Below are 17,516 nucleotides of genomic sequence, written 5' to 3'. Positions count from 1 at the left end.
ACAAGGACAAGGTGAGGAGGGAGGAGAGGAGGAGGATGAGCTACTATCCCTGAGAGAGATCTACTAGGGATAGGAAAATGAGATTCAGGATCTAGAGAGGGATGTGGCTAGGCTCAGGATACAACTGTGGGACACTGAGCACGGGAGGGATCTAGTTATCCAATGCTACACGGAGGCTGAGGAGGCATTAAGGGCAGGTAGGCGAGAAACAAAGGATACTGGGGCCAAATATGCCTATGTTCTACAAGCATGGGAGGACATAGCCTATGATTTAAAAAATATTTATTTATTTGTATAATCCTTCCTTTTCACCCCTTTCCATCCATTATAAATTAGCTCCTAAATCCTAAGTCTAGTGATGGGTGTGGAACTAAGAGTATCACACATTTCGAGGAGTACAATTTCTCCCAGTTTTCTTCAGTCTATCTGCTCACAATCTAGAATAAAGCAACACTTACATCAAAGATCAGCAATAAAGTTTCATCTTCTTCATAATAAAGTATCAATTTTATGGATTAAATCAGTTTTAGATGAGATGTAAACAACAACAATGGGCTTCAACAAATCAAATCTTTCAGTAGACTCAAACAACATTATGGTTTAGTTCTATCTATCCTTTTTTTGAAAGTAAACATTATGATCAAAATTAAATAGACTTATGCAAGTGATAAGAGACACTAAACTTGAGGACTACAATGGATGTTGGTGTCGAGTCTTGGTTTCCTTTTTATTTTATCTTTTGGTGACATGTCTTTTGGCTTTTTCGGGATGTCTCTGACTAGAGATTCTATCTCTAGGATGTCTTTGACTAGAAAGGCGAGGATAGGATATGTTGTGACTTGTCCAAGGATATTAGGACACTCTAAGTATAGTATAAACTAGGACATTCCTTGTTTGTGACTGTCTGATCTCCATGCAAATGGTTTGTGACTGTTTGATCTCCATGCAAATGGGTGCAATGATTTTCTGGGTCGAACCTATGCCTCAATTGTCATAACCTATTTGCCATAATAAAGCTCAATGATGATAAAGCACAAGAATCTCTTTCACTTCCATATCTTCTATCTTCCATCCCCCTTTCATGATTGACCTCCATCATCCTTCCTGACTCCATGTAGCCTACTATCACATGACTGAGTATAATGACATGCCAAAAATATCTCCATTTCATGTAGATTGCACCTGCATTATCACATATTAGCTTTTCATACATACATATATATATCACAATCGCATTGCATCTTGCATATATCATTAGTTAGTATCTGCATTCTCATATACAACATAAAATGCCAGAATAATAACACAACACATGTTAGCACATTTTACATTCTCATCATGTAAATAGTTATTTGCATTATCACATTCATCTATATTTCATACATTCACATTTTCATAACATATAAAACATAAAAGAATGTAAAAATATTGAATTTCATCATGTATATATTACTACATTCCTATCGTAAACATCATAGATACATGTATCTCATAAGCATCGATACATCATAGAATCATAAATTGCATTAAGACATAGAAACATACATCACATAGAAGCAACATCACATAGGTACATATACATATAGTTTCCGCAAGGATGAATCATCTCATATTAATATCTCAAAAAGCATAAGTTTCATGATACAATGATGTCAAAATCATATAGCTTCAATCACTCAAAAGTGTCTGCACCATCATACAAAAATGATACAAAAAAATAATACTTTGGGAGCCATCTAAGGCTATGATGAACTCCCTCCCTCAGAGCCAACCGACCTTGATGGAGTTTGAGCCCTGAAAATCCCCGCTCTAGAATCATCTCTCCTTCCCCCTCTATCTATTGGTGGTGGAGGACCCATGACCCCACCATTAGACGCATGACTCCTATCTCTCCCTCCAGTGGTTGTTGTAGCCCACGATGGTATCTGGAAGCTCCTAGTCTGCTGATCAAGAGGCGCAACTCCATAATACAAGTCTCTCTAGTAGGTTATCTCCTCCCCTACTCGTAGAACATAGGAATATCCAACCCCAATGTCCTCTGCTGCTCGCCTACCTGCCCTCAATGCCTCCTCATCCTTCATATAGCATTGAATAGCCTGATCCGTCTCTTGCTCAGTGTCCCTCAGCTGACTCCTGAGCCTAGCCACATCCCTCTCTAGATCCTAAATCTCATTTGCCTATCCTTGGTAGATCTTTCTCAAGGATAGTAGCTCATCCTCCTCCTCTCCTATCTCCTCACTTTGTCCCTTTCTCTATCCTTGTCTGGGAACCTGCATTGTCGGCGCCTGTAACGGCAGCCCACCTCTACCTTTGACTACATGTGCATGTCTCTCCTCTCTCCATCTCTCCTCTAAACTACCCTCCTCTCTGCTACTGAACCTCACCTTTGTCATCTACCTCTATCTCCACCATCCCATGAAAGATATATTCACCACATCCCAGGTCTTTAATATTGAACTTTTCTTTGATCTCTGTTTGTTTGGATGTAGAAGCTTTCAACGATTCAGGATCAACCTATGTTGAAGATGGAACAACTTATTGATTGACTGGGATTGTTATTTACAATCTTGCTCATAGGTTATTGCAATATATGAATGGATTCAGATCACATTTGATGGTCACTTCAAATCTATTGTATGGGAACTTGATACATCGATGATATATTGAGGGAATAACTCTTATTTCATGAATCCATGGGCATCCCAAGAGTATATTGTATGTGAGATCTAGATCAAGGACTTGACAAACCACATCCTTCGTGAATGACCTTACTCTGATAGGTAAGGTGACTATGCCATTGGCTAAATGCCCTTCGTCATCATATGATTTTATGGTTATTGCATGTGTAGAATTCATAGCTTTTTCAGAATATCCCAATTGTTTAATAGTACTCAATTTACAAATGTTTAGACCTGCTCCTCCATCTATAAGACTTGTTTGAGGTAGTTTTTATAGATAAAGGCTTCAATATGTAAAGGTGCATTATGAGGCTAGGTTACGGAAGCATCATCAGCTTATGTAAATGTAAGAATATGCGAAATGGAAAGGTATCCCACCATGACTAGAAATTGGTCCACGTTCAGATCAGTGGGTACAAAATTTTCTCTTAGGACTTTGTCAAGTATGGTTTTATGTGAAGCAAAGATACACAATAGTTCTAGGATTGAGATAAGTGCAGGTGTCTTCCCTAACTATTCTACTAGGTTGTACTCAGGTTTGGCCGATGAGGAAGTGGTGGTTTTAGCTAGAGCACCATACAGGGTGACCTTACCACGACGAATTGTGACATTACATTCAAATTTAGATTCAGAAGAAGTTCCAATGCCTTTTAGGATAACTTTGGTTCTTTGGGTAGAACTCTCAAGTGTTTTGTCCTTTATGATAATAGTAGAAACATACTTGTCAATTGAAATATGGTTAACGATTGGATCATAGTCATAGGACATTTTGTTATAGTTGGCTTGATTATCTGTGGCTTTGGATTTTCCCTTGTCATGTTTAGGGAATGGTTCCTTAAAAATCTTATGTTCTTGATTGGATGCATGTCCATCAATCACAATGTCACCTTTATCAATAAGATCTTTAATAATGTTCTTCAAGTGATGGCAATTTCTTGTTTTATGTCCCTTGCTCTTGTGATATTCGCAATACTCATCATCATTCTACCAATTTGGTTTGACTTTTGGTTCATATGGAGGATTGTCTGGAATTGTTATTAGCTTATTTTCTACTAGCTTCCTAAAAGCCGACTCAAGTGGTTCTCCCAATGGGGTGTATTTCCTTCATGGTTTTGAAGTTTCTTGAGTATTTACTTGGTTGTTTATAGAAGAACTTGGTCCTGAAAGAGTGATTTTTGGTCTCACTGTGTTAGAATCTAAAACGCCATCATTTACCATGTTCTTGTTATTGTTCCAAAATCGTGGCTTATCATTTCCTTTCAAATCTTTTTTATTTTCTTTGAATATATTGATGATACCTTTCTCAATTAAGACCTTATTTGTTTTGATTAAGTAAAAGCGGGTATTTGAAAGGTACCCGAACCTTGTACAAACCAGGAAAACAAATCAGCTATAAAAAGTGTCTGATCAATTTTAAAAGACAAGATGAGCCCATCGACAGGGATCAGCTAACATAACATAACATTAAAAACCCAGAACAGACAGCGAAATGAAAGCACATAGACAACAAAAAGACAAAAGCCAGGACACCAACTGAAATCTAAATACTATTCATAATTTTCTCAGTGTGAACAACCATTTGTTTCATGTTGTTCACTAAGTTCTTCAGTTCCTCCAGCTCACGACCTTTGATGTCACCCTTAATCTTTGTGTTGGCTCTGGTCCTCCTTTCATGACCCTTCTTGTCCAACTACTCTTTATCACCATCCTTCTCGGCTTTGTTCTCGAACCTATTGATAAGGATGTTCATGTTGTCCACCGACAATTTGAGGATTTGGAAATTTTGGTCAGTAATCTTCTTGATGTTGTTTTCCAACCTGTCAATTCTGCTGTCGAAATCATTCATTTTGATTTCCATTTTCATTCTATCTCCCATATCATTGACCTTTTTTTCCGTAGCTATGATTTTTCCAACCATACATTCAATAGCTTCCACATTATGCAGAATGGCAACCAATTCTTTAACATGTTCAGCCAAGGGCTTATCACCAACCATAACTCTAGCAATAGCCTGAGTATCTATTTTCAAACTACTGATATCCTTCACCATGGTCGCGATGGTCTCATAGAAGGCCTTAATAGTATCATTGTCACCACTGCCACTTTTATCCCCTTTATCCTCCTTATGCAGACTTGTGGTATTCACTGCCTCTATATTGTCCAGAACCGGGCTGCCCTCCCCATCTTTATCCTAACTCTCAACCTTCTTGTTTTCTTTATTCTCCTCCTTAGAATCAACTAGAATATGGTTGATATCAGAATTATTACCCTTTTTAGTATTATTTCTCTGAGCCTATTTTCCAGTAGCTTTCCCTTTCTTTTTTTTAACAATTTTTTTCTCAAAGTAGTCGGTTTCAAAATCCGACATACGTGATTCCACAATAATCCTTCTCTTCTTGGCCCTATTCCTCCCTTTTTTGCTAGTTTCTTCCGATTCTCCCTCGGTCTCCAATTCAAAGTTAAAATCACTAGCTTCACTCTCTGTTGTCACATCTCTTCCATTTTTGCCCTTAATAGGCTTTTCAATGCACTTCCCCTTGAGCATTTTATAAACCATGACCATGAGCCCCTGATGGAGGGCATGATCACCCTTAGGGTCCTTCTGGATCTCTTTTATAGTATGATCCATTGAGCATGCAAGGTAATAGGGAAGGCTAACCTTTTCACCATGACAGAAATGGTTGAGTAAAACGAATTGATACCCGTAGGCTTTGGTAAACCTACCATCTAAGGTAATGTATTCAATAGAAGCGAATAAGACAAACCTCCATGGCCTACAAATTCTCTTTGGGGCATGGTAGGAGTTGTCGATTTTAATCATCTTTCTCCTCTCTTCATCCATAACAGGAAACTTGTCTGCTACTTTATCTGATATGCCTCTGTCCCTATAAAATTTCATTCCCTCGGTTGTCATCCCCATGGCCTCGGCGATGACCTCCTCATCAATATTCACCATCTACGATCCGATAAGAATTTTGTCATTTTTCTAGTTCTTGATGAAATAGCCAGTGATTGTGGGATCTTTCCCACTTAGCCATTCCATGAAAACATTCAGACCCCCCTGTCTACCCCAACTATAATGATAATAATAATACCTCTAATTGAAATCTCAATCCGAAGTTTGGACATTCATATGGTCGAGTTTACTATTTTCATGGTTGGTGTTCATTTAGTTATCAATCCAGGAATGTAAAACTTGAAATGGGTCTGCAATATATATGCACTAAGCTCCTTAAATGATTATTCTGCATTACTGCACTGACTAACATTATGCAGAAAGGAAAGCAAGGAATGGAAATCATAAAAGGCTACATGAAAGCTTCACAAAACACTACTGAAATGATCTAATGAAAATAACAGAAATCACACCATTCTGTCTTGGCTGTAGGAACAGTCAATGGATCTATTTCCAGTGGCTGTAGGAACAATCTAGTCATGAACTTCTACTGCAACTAAGTAAAAACTAACTTCAATGACCATAAACACAGGATCACTCACCAAGTGGGCCCCCTTGGATGAGTGATATCAAACTCCTAGCAAAGTACTATTTAACAGATCAGAACAACATATTCTTATTCATTTCTTCCTGAAAATGATTACATATTCCAAAAGAGAAAAATTCAGAATGCTTGACAAAACTCTGCTCAATTCCTTTCCATCTTGTCTAACTCTAAGAAAGAAGGAAGAGCTTGTTATAAAGAAAAGATCAACTACAATGGACAACTCAAGTTACGCCTAGAAGAAGAGGCGAATAATTGTCAGATGAAGGAGATAACGTAGAGATTGGCTACAAGAACCGTGGATCTGAAACCAAACCACAGTCTTTGCACGCCAAAGTGATATTTTGTGAATTCAATATGCACTAGAGTTAAACACCCATGGTGAAGTATAACTACTCTAATTATGCAATACATTGCGCTTGCTTGAATCCCCTTTAGTTTGACCTCCAGTTATCTGAACGTGATTCTCCAGTCCTTAGGCGTGAAAGAAAATCATCTACCGCAGCATCAATTATTATCTGCACTAAAACAAAAAATAACATACAAGGACATGCATATGTATCTTACTTAATTAATACATTCATTAACTCACATATGACATTATCCTAAATAATCCACATATCATAGGGACAAATCATTTGGCTATAGGAATAAATTGGCATGGCTGTAGGAATTAACCAACAAAGTTCAAACATGATTTCTTAAGTTTAGTTTTAAAGCATGGATTAAATATAGTCAATTCACAATACTTTACTATCACAATGCAACCCAAAAGATACCAAAAAACCTAAGAGTCATGATAAAAAACATGTCAAAGCATCGACTTCTCATGCCCCCCAACTTTAAGGGTTTGGTGCTCCTGCAGCAAAAGGAAAATTTCTGATTTTTGCTAAAACTCTAAAATCACCAATAGTGTCCTATATGGTTCCCTTGGAAGGCAAATTCTAATAAAATCCTTTCATTTTCTCCAACCTGGACCATCTACTTGTTCCTTCTACAACTGCATCATAATTTTGTTTTGTTGGTTGGCATGCCAAAAGTGGCCACATAAGGATCGGAGGCTGAAAGATTAATGGCAACCAGTTATTGGATTTCTCCCCACCTAGCTATATGTATCTGGAGGCTCTTTGTATGGCTGCATGAAAATTCTGTAATGAGTAAGGTTCTCCCAATTTTAAATGATCTGGTAGATGATTCAGCATTGAGTTATCCCTTCTAGTGTGGTTGTCTTGTGGATCTGAACCAAATGCTCATACGCTTGATAGACTTCCTCTCTCATTGGAAGTACTATCTTACTAACATCATCTCTTATTAGCAACTTTTTTCAATCATAATACAGAACCCTTGGTGCTTCTGATTCCCTCCTCAATGGCAATGGACAGTCAAGTTCTAATTTTTCAAACTCCCTGGCTTGTGGTCCTATGATCATCTCATTTTGGATCCATGACATTAAAGCTCTGAGATGGATATCCCCAATATACAATAAAGGATTCCATTCTTTGTCTTGGGGTAGAGTATAGTTATGTAAATATAATTCACATAACAAATTCCTTATAGCATGTAGAGAGGTTTGGTAAGCATGATAGAATTCCTCAGGTGTTTCCAAGGATGGATTAAGGTCCCTAACAATGCGGTTTAGTCTAAAATTCAGATACTGCTCTTTCAAATGTACTGCATAAATTCTTGGGGTGCCCTACACTACATCTCAGGAACCATACCATAAATCTCTTCTACCTTAGCTTCTAATTCTTTAATTTTATTATCTTTCTTTTCAATCTCTTTTTGTTGCTTATTAATTATCCCCTACAACCCATCCTTCTCTATTTCCCATTGCCTAAACAATGTTAAAGCAATTGATAAACTAGTTAGGGATGAAGGAGGTCTAATAGGTCCTACCTTAGACCGTGGGATTTCTTCAACAAACTCCTCATTCTGAGTTGGCATATCTCCCACATTTTCTTCATGTTGTTGTAGAACATCATCAACAGTCTCTTCACATTGCAATTCCACTGAAGCAAGATTTGCTAGCTTATCCATTACAACTTCTTCTTGAATTTCTTCTTTTGTAGGGTTTTCTTGAATTTCCTTCTCTGCAGCATCTTCTTCTTCCAAATTTTCTACTGCAATAACCTCTGATGGATTACTCACAGGTTGCATCTTCTGTGTCCTCCTTCTTGTTCTCCTTACATACACTTTTGAAACAGATGCAGAAGTTTTTGTTTTTGCTCGATGCCTCTTGGTTGCAGGAGGAATATGCACTTCCTGCGGCCGGATAACAAATTCTTCATCTGATTTATCATTTTCCAATTCTTTTCCTTCCCTTTGCAAAACAAGTGAATCTCTTTGAAGAGAAGTAGAGGGTTGTTCTTCGATTGACTCTGCTTCAATATTTCCTTCCATAATAATTGTGGCTCCTTCAGCAACCAGCAAACCCTCATCTTCACCAGAAAGATCTTCTGCTACAATCTCTTCTTGAGTCGGCGGATTATTCGCAATAGGGGCTTCATCAACCCTAAATTGCAGAATATCCTCAAACACACCCCATTCCATTTATGAAACGTCTCTCAGGCACCGTTGTATAAGTAACTTAACCAGTCCATGATGGCTAACAGAGCAATTTCCATATTTTCTAATCTCCTTAACACTTATAGAAATGAGATGATACAAGAAATTTGGGACATTAACTCGCCGGCCATGATGCAGATGACTAAGTAACTTAAAATGAGGTGAATGCAGATTTAAATACCGTCCTTCACATGTAATATATTTCATAACATACAGAGCTACCTGAGGCCAATATGCTAGTAAAGAAACCCTTCTAGTCCCTTGTCTGTCCACCATTAAGGGTATGTTAGTGGAAATTGTGAACTCTGCCCTAGCACTCCTTGCATCTTTTGATTCAGGAAAGAGTTCTCCTTCCTGCAACAACCCTATGACCTCTGCAATTCACTGCTCCATAGAAATTACCCTCAACCCTTTAACTATAGCTTCTCCTTCATCAAAGGAATGCATAAATTCCACAGTTATTTCATCGCTGTAATCCCTGATTTTCAAAAAATAATCCAGCCAGCCGTGGTTTCGGAAATAATGCTCACAAACAACATCCTGCAGCAACCCTTTGTGGACTGTTGGCTCATGGCAAATTAGATCACCACCCATCTTTTACTCTGATACTTCTGCAGCTTCACCAAAATGTTTGACAGTTTCACAAAAAACTAAAATCTACATATCTTAATTTTGGCGGCAGACCTTATTATTCACTTGCATGAAATAATAATCATCATAAGTAATGCCAGTTAGGAAATCAATTCAGGATATCAAAAAAATTGATAATAAATCTTATTGGAAAAAGGACCATAAAGTACCCCCCCCCAACTTAACCTAGCACGTGTCCACATAGGCTAACAAGATTTCGGGTTTGGAGTGGATTTAAACAAGATAAAAATCATAATGAACTAATAAATACATAATTAAAATAAAGTACAATATACATGTATCTGCAATTAGGTGAAAATGATGGCGAAATGAAATGAAGTGACAGGTAAGAAAGTGGAATGGAATGTAGTGGATGGAACTTTATGTACAAAGAACAATATTCCCATGAAAATATTTTATTATGATATGGTGAATAAGTTCACTACAGAGGCTGCAGGAACATCACCTTTATCAACATACTCAAGTGCAACAGGAAGCTCATGAATTGATACTGAATCATTGGCAGTTGCTGCAGGAACCTTGCCATTTGCTGCAGGAACTTTTATTTCACTTTGGAAAGCAAACTGCTCTAGGAACTCTTCTCTAGTAGCTAGCTTGTGATAAAGTCGTAGTCAGTGTCCATTCACTAAGAGTTTAAATCGAACAGGATCTATTGTGGACAACCGGACTGCTCCATTCTGAAAAACATCTTCTACCACCTTGTTCGGAGTTTTCCCATAGCATCCTTATATCTGGAACCATACAGGAGTGCCCAATCACCAACTTTGAATTTCTTTTCTCTGATATATTTATCATGCCATCTTGCTCTTTGGTTTTGAATCAATTCTATCTGTTGAACAACTATCTTCCTCCATTCATCAAGAACATTTAGCTGTTGAATGCGTTCCTTCTGTGCTTTAGGCAATGTCATATTCAGTTGTAGAGTTGTTCTCAAGGTTTTATGCTCAAATTCAATAGGCATCATTGCCATTTTGCCATAAACCATCTCAAAAGGTGTGAATCCAATTGATGTTTTCCATGTTGTTTTATATGCCCAAATTGCCTCTGAAAGTTGATGAGACCAATGTTTCTTGTCGATAGACACTATTTTTGTGAGAATAGCCTCAAGCTCTCTATTGGTAACTTCTATTTGTCCATTAGACTGTGGATGATATGGAGTAGATTTCCTGTGTCTTATATTGTATTCATTGACCAAAGCTTTTATCAATGTTGATGTAAATTGAGGTCCCTGATCTGAGACAATTTCCCTTGGTACTCCATACCTTGTAAATATTTCTTCATAGACAAACTCAGCCACCTTATTATCTCTTGCATGTTGCATAGCTCTAGCTTCTATCCATTTTGTCACATAGTCTGTACATACCAAGATATAAGATTTTCCATTAGAAGGTGGCTTAATGGGGCCAACAAAATCTAATCCCCACTTGTCAAATGGTGTAAAAGATATTTGAGGATATAGTGACATCTCATCAGATTTTATAGGTCTGTCCATTCGCTAACATCTGTCACATTTCCTTGTGTCCTGAGTTGCATCCTTGTGTAATGTAGGCCAATAGTATTTGATATTGAGTATTTTAAATGATGTCCTTTTGGCAGCAAAATGACCTCCACATGGCTCATCATGACATGCATGTAGGATGTCATATGTTTCATCTTCTCTGAAACATCTTCACATGACTTGGTTAGGTCCAGTATAAAATAGACAATCAACAATCCATGAAAAGTTAAAACTTTTTTCAACTAGCAACCTTCTTTCCTTAGGAGAAAAAGAAATTGACATTTTAGCTGCAGCTAAATAGTTGGCAATATCAGCATACCATGGAGTATGAGCCTGTATGAGAAACAAATGCTCATCTGAAAAAGTGTCATCTATCATTGTAGAGTCTTCCAGCAATTGAAGACGTGAAAGATAATCTGCAACAACATTAGACTTCTCTGGCTTATCAACAACTGTGATATCAAATTCCCGCATCAACAATAACCAGCGAGCCAGTCTTTCGGTGATTGATGGCTTATTCATGAGATATCTAATTGTAGTATGATCAGTATGCATAAATATGGGATACCCTATAATATAGTGTCTAAACTTGTTAAGGGCCTGTATGACAGCTAGCATTTCCTTTTCAGTAACTGTATAATTCAATTCAGGTCCCTGCAAATTCTTGCTGATATAATATATTGCATTTTCCAACTTGTCAACTTTTTGTCCCAGCACTGCTCCTACGGCATAATCAGATGCATTAGTATGGATTTGGAATGGTAGAGACCAATTAGGTCCTTTTAGAACTAGTGCTTGAGTCAAAGCAGGCTTAAGCTTTAAAAAAGCTTCATTGCATGCTGAGGTCCATTTAAATTCTGCATCTTTAGTAACTAGTGAATATAAGGGACTTGCAATTTTGCTAAAATCTTTGATAAACCTTCTGTAGTATCCATCATGGCCAAGAAAACTTCTCACATCTTGCTGCTTCACAGGGTCATTAATATGCCGAATAACCTCAATCTTTTCTCGATCCACTTGTATGCCATGTACAGATATATGATGACCAAGGAATATTCCTTCTTCCATCATAATGAAACACTTCTCACTATTTAGAGACAAGTTGTAGTCTTCACACTGCTGCAAAACTTTCTTCAAATTACCTAATGCTTGATCAAATTCAGAGCTATAATTTGTAAAGTCATCCATGTAAATTTCCATAATATCTTGAGAAATATAAAAAAAATACTAATCACTGCCCTTTGAAAAGTGGTTGGAGCATTACACAACCCAAAAGGAAGAACAGAATATGCATAAGTGCCCCATGGGCAAGTAAATGTTGTTTTCTCTTGATCCTCAAGAGCTATTTGTATCTGATTATAGCCACTAAATCCATCCAGGAATGAAAAATATCTCTTACCAGCAAGAGAATCCAATACCTGATCCACAAATGGTAGTGGAAAATGATCCTTCCTTGTGGCTAAGTTCAAGGCTCTATAATCAACACATACTCTCCATTTTCCTTCCTTTTTAGGAGCTATCACCAAAGGTGATACCCATTGACTGTTAGAGATAGGATAGATAAACCTAGCTTTCAACAATTTCTACAATTCTTCTTTAACTATCTCCTTCAAGGCAGGGTTGACTCTTTTTTGAGGTTGTCTGAAGGGGCAACTCTCATCCTTTATGTAAATGCGATGAGTACAAACTGCTAGATCACTTCCATTCATATCCTTGTAATCCCATGCAAAAGCATTTCTATGGAGTTTCAGCAAGTCTACTAGGCTATCCTTTTGAGTGTCTATTATATTCTTATTGATGTTCAAATATTTATTCCATTCCACCTCTATCTTGATAGTAAGATGAATCTGATTTATATCAGAAAAATGAGAATAAGACAATTCCTGTAGCAACAAGGTATGCAAGATATCAGTGGCCATAAGAAAGTCCAAACCTGCAATATTCAGAACCAATTCCTGCAATTCTTGGTCTTCTATTAATTCATTTATCAGGACCTTATAAAGAATTGATTCTTCATCATATAACTGCATGAGTGGCACTTTATTAATCATCATAAGGTGATTAATAGAGTCAATTTCTTCAGATTCGTCGCCCAAAATAGGCCAAACAGCTTGCTGCTGCTCAAGCTGAGGTTGTGCTGGGGAATACAAGGATAATGTTTTTGTGGAACTGCCATCTGAAATAGTCATGTCCCCTGATCTACACCCAATATATGCATTAGTTGTGGCAAACCATGGTCTTCCCAAAATGACTGGATATCCCCCCCAATGTTGCTTTTGGAGATAAAATCATAAAGTCTGCAGGATATTCCCAGGAATCTAGAATAACTACTATATCCTCTATGATACCATCAGGTCTTACTACAGAGCCATCAGCAAGTTGGAGAACTATGGGTGTAGCCCTTAAACTATCTATCTCTAGATGTTTCATTACTTCCCTTGTCATTACATTAATGGTTGCCCCTAGATCAACAAAAACATTTTTTATTTGACTGCCATTAATGACTATACTCACAACAGGACTACCTGTATCAAAATACTTTGGAATAGCAATTTTTCCTAACATAATATCAGCCAATTTACCCATAACATGAACTGTTTGTGGATCCTTTTTCTTTCTACCAGGTTTCTTTAGGCATGCTTCTCTCAATGCCTTACCATATATTGGGACATCCTTTATTGCTTGCAACAATGGAATTTTAACACAAATGTGCTTTAGTTGATCAAGAATATCAAAGCTTTGCTGTTGTTCAGTGGAAACTTCTTTGTCTTTCAATCTATGGGGAAATGGTGGTAATATTTGATTATGAGGTATTACATCTTTAGGATTAGAGATTGGCTGCTCTTCTTGTACCTTAGTAATAACCGGATGAGAGGGATTAGGTAGAGTTGTCCCAGATCAAAGGTGAATATCATCTAGTGATAAAGAATAGGCTAGGTATTGATTAGCATCAACTAAATAAGCTTGTTGTTGCTGCTGAGATTTGATATTTGGATTAGGCAACGGTTGAGTAGGCAGCTGCGTTGGCTTAGGAGGTGCAACTATAGCTATAGGAGGAGGCATTAAAGTAGGAGGTTGTGGCTGCTGAGCAGGGGGCTGATATCTAGAAGATTGGGATGACCATGATGGGTTTCCCCTCCATTGAGAGGTAGGTTGTCAATTCCCTTGAAACTGGTTCCCTGAACCCTGAGGTGGATACTAGTTTCCCTGTGGCTGCTGCCACTGGGGGATTTGATTAGCAAATTGTTGTCCTTGGCCTTGTGATCCATACCAATGTGGATAATTACCAAAATTTTGAGAATACTATGGTTGCCATTGGTTATTTGGTGCATAAGAATTACCACTATAACTAGAAAAAGAAAGTGGATTAGGTGGCATACCTTGTCTTTGAAAATTTGGTCTTCTTTGAGCAACATAGAAGACTTGTTCATCCTCACCTTGAATTGGTTTGAAATCAAGTACCTCAACATTTGCAGCCATCTTACATCTGGAATCTTTCTTCCACTGCTTACAATGAGGACAGAATTCTACAAGAAATGCATCAACTTCCTCATGCTTCTTCTTAGTTGCCAATGTATCCAACTGAGTAGCCATAGTGTTTATAATATCCTCCTTAAAATCTTTTAACAGATGGCTAAGTTCCAATCTAAAAAATCTAGTTCCAGATGATGATAATGGTGCCCCTGGCTTAAATCTCCTATTCTTCTTAGAAGTAGATCTAGAATACTTCTTGCAAATTTGTCTTATTTCAGCCCAAGTAGATTGTGTAATGTCACCTCCTCCCATGAGATCTAAGGAATCGGTGCATTCATCACTGATACCCCTCAAGAATATCAATTTGAGGGAATCTTCATTCAGAGTACTATGCTTGGACTTCTTGACACTAAACAAAAACCTTTCCAGATAATCCTCAAGGCTCTCATCTTCAGTTTGTGTCATTCTAAAGATATCATCCCCATGATGATCAGTGCCTCTACAATAATCTTTATATTTTGCAAGAAACAACCGTTTCATCTCATCCCATGTGTTGATTGTGCTACTACCCAAGCTCATAAACCATCTCAAGGATGACTCCTTCAAAGTGGCTGGAAAAATTATGAGTCTATGGGCATATGTAGTATAGTCAAAACTCTTACAAAGAACATCGAACTCAAACATAAATGTATCTGGATCCTCTGTCACCAACCCATAGAATTTAGGAAGTGAAGATGTTGGAATGTTCTTGAGGTTAGCATTATCATGTTGGTCAGAGATGGGAAACTCAAATGTTGGACTAGGTGGTGGTGGTGGATTATTCCCAACAGGAGATGGGTTCCCTTGCATTGGACTTGTGGGGGTTATTACTATAGGAAATTCTTCTTCTTGTAGACCAAAAAGGAACTGAAGACTACCTTCTGGAAATTTAGACTCGGGGTGATTCAAATTCTGTGGGACTTGATACAATACAGCAAAAGGGTTTATATTTAGAAAATTATCTTCTGCATGAGTAGTAGGAGTGGGCATAAATCTACCTCTGGCATCTCTTCTTCTATTATGCAAGCAGATTCATGAAATTTCAAACAATTAACTAGAAACTAAAATAATCATAAAAGGTTCTTAGCTTGTCACAATCCCCAGCAACGACACCAAAAATATCTACCCCAACTATAATGATAATAATAATACCTCTAATTTAAATCTCAATCCAAAGTTTGGACATTCATATGGTAGAGTTTACTATTTTCATGGTTGGTGTTCATTTCGTTATCAATCCAAGAACGTAAAACTTGAAATGGGTCTACAATATATATGCACTAAGCTCCTTAAATGATTATTCTGCATTACTGCAGTGACAAACATTATGCAAAAAGGAAAGGCAGGAATGGAAATCTTAAAAGGCTACATGAAAGCTTCACAAAACACTACTGAAATGATCTAATGAAAATAACAAAAATCACACCGTTCTGTCTTGGCTGCAGGAACAGTCAACAGATCTATTTCCAGTGGCTGTAGGAACAATCCAGTCATGAACTTCTACTGCAACTAAGTAAAAACTAACTTCAATGATCATAAACATAGGATCACTCACCAAGTGGGCCCCCTTGGATGAGTGATATCAAACTCCCAACAAAGTACTATTAACAGATCAGAACAACATATTCTTATTCATTTCTTCATAAAAATAATTACATATTCTAAAAGAGAAAAATTCAGAATGCTTGACAAAACTCTGCTCAATTCCTTTCCTTTCTGTCTAACTCTAAGAAAGAAGGAAGAGCTTATTATAAATAAAAGATCAATTACAATGGACAACTCAAGTTACGCCCAAAAGAAGAGGCAGATAATTGTCAGATGAAGGAGATAACTGACAACTTGACTACAGGAACTGTGGATCTGAAACCGAACCACAGTCTTTGCACACCAAAGCGATATTTTGTGAATTCAATATGCACCAGAGTTAAACTCCCATGGTGAAGTATGACTACTCTGATTATGCCATACATTGCACTTGCTCGAATCCCCTTCAGTTTGACTGCTAGTTATCTGAACATGATTCTCCAGTCCTTAGGCGCAAAAAAAAATCATCCACTGCAGCATCAATTATTATCTACACTGAAACAAAAACAACATACAAGGACATGCATATGTATCTTACTTAATTAATACATTCATTAACTCACATATGACATTATCCTAAATAATCTGCATATCACAGGGACAAATCATTTGGCTGCAGGAATTAACTAACAAAGTTCAAACATGATTTCTTAAGTTTAGTTTTAAAACATGGATTATATATAGTCAGTTCACAATACTTTACTATCACAATGCAACCCAAAAGATACCAAAATACCTAAGATTCATGATAAAAAACATGTCAAAGCATCGACTTATCACCCCCTGCTAAAGGATATCCCAGAATTCTTTGTTCTTTCTCCAGTCAAAGCAGGAAGTAGGTTCAAATCTTTTTTTGTTACCTCCCATTTTTCCAGTACCTTCCTTGCAATTCCTTCTCTCAATTTGATAGCCTCTCCTCTGGTTTCTATGGTTATTCTCTAATAACGTCCAGTATCTGTGCCAAATAATAATGATAAGGCACCTATATAAATGCTCATTATCTTTGAGAAAACCCTGAATCGAAAAAGGTGGAAAGGTCATTAAAAATAATGATTAAAAGTACCACATTGCCTTGTCTGGCTCTGGTCCTGACTGAGCAAGGATTTCATTTCACTTGCAATCTCCATTTCACCATAACTAGTAATGATGTCTCTCATTTATCAAGCCAGGTTGGCTGCCCAGTCAATGCAGGAGTTGACCTCCCTATACACATGTAAAAACACACATTTCAAATTCTTCACTGATTTTCCTAGTTGCTTTAATAGCATTACTAATTGACCAAGAAGGCAGGAATTTCATATTTAAGTAATTGATTATGTTTAAGGAGTCTACTTCACACCAAAATTTAGTCCATTTGGCTTCCTTGGAAAGGTTCACCCCATGGTAAGCCGCCATGGCTTCGACAACATGATTAGTCAGATTTCCTATGGGAATACATTTTATGATTTTGCATATTCCCCATTCATCCCTTAGGACCACGCCACAGCCTGCAACACCCAGGTTACCCTTTGAGACCCCATCAAAATT

The sequence above is a fragment of the Cryptomeria japonica genome, chromosome 2, assembly GCF_030272615.1.
Source record: "Cryptomeria japonica chromosome 2, Sugi_1.0, whole genome shotgun sequence".
Taxonomy (NCBI): Eukaryota; Viridiplantae; Streptophyta; class Pinopsida; order Cupressales; family Cupressaceae; genus Cryptomeria; species Cryptomeria japonica.
This window is presented reverse-complemented; position numbering follows the sequence as displayed.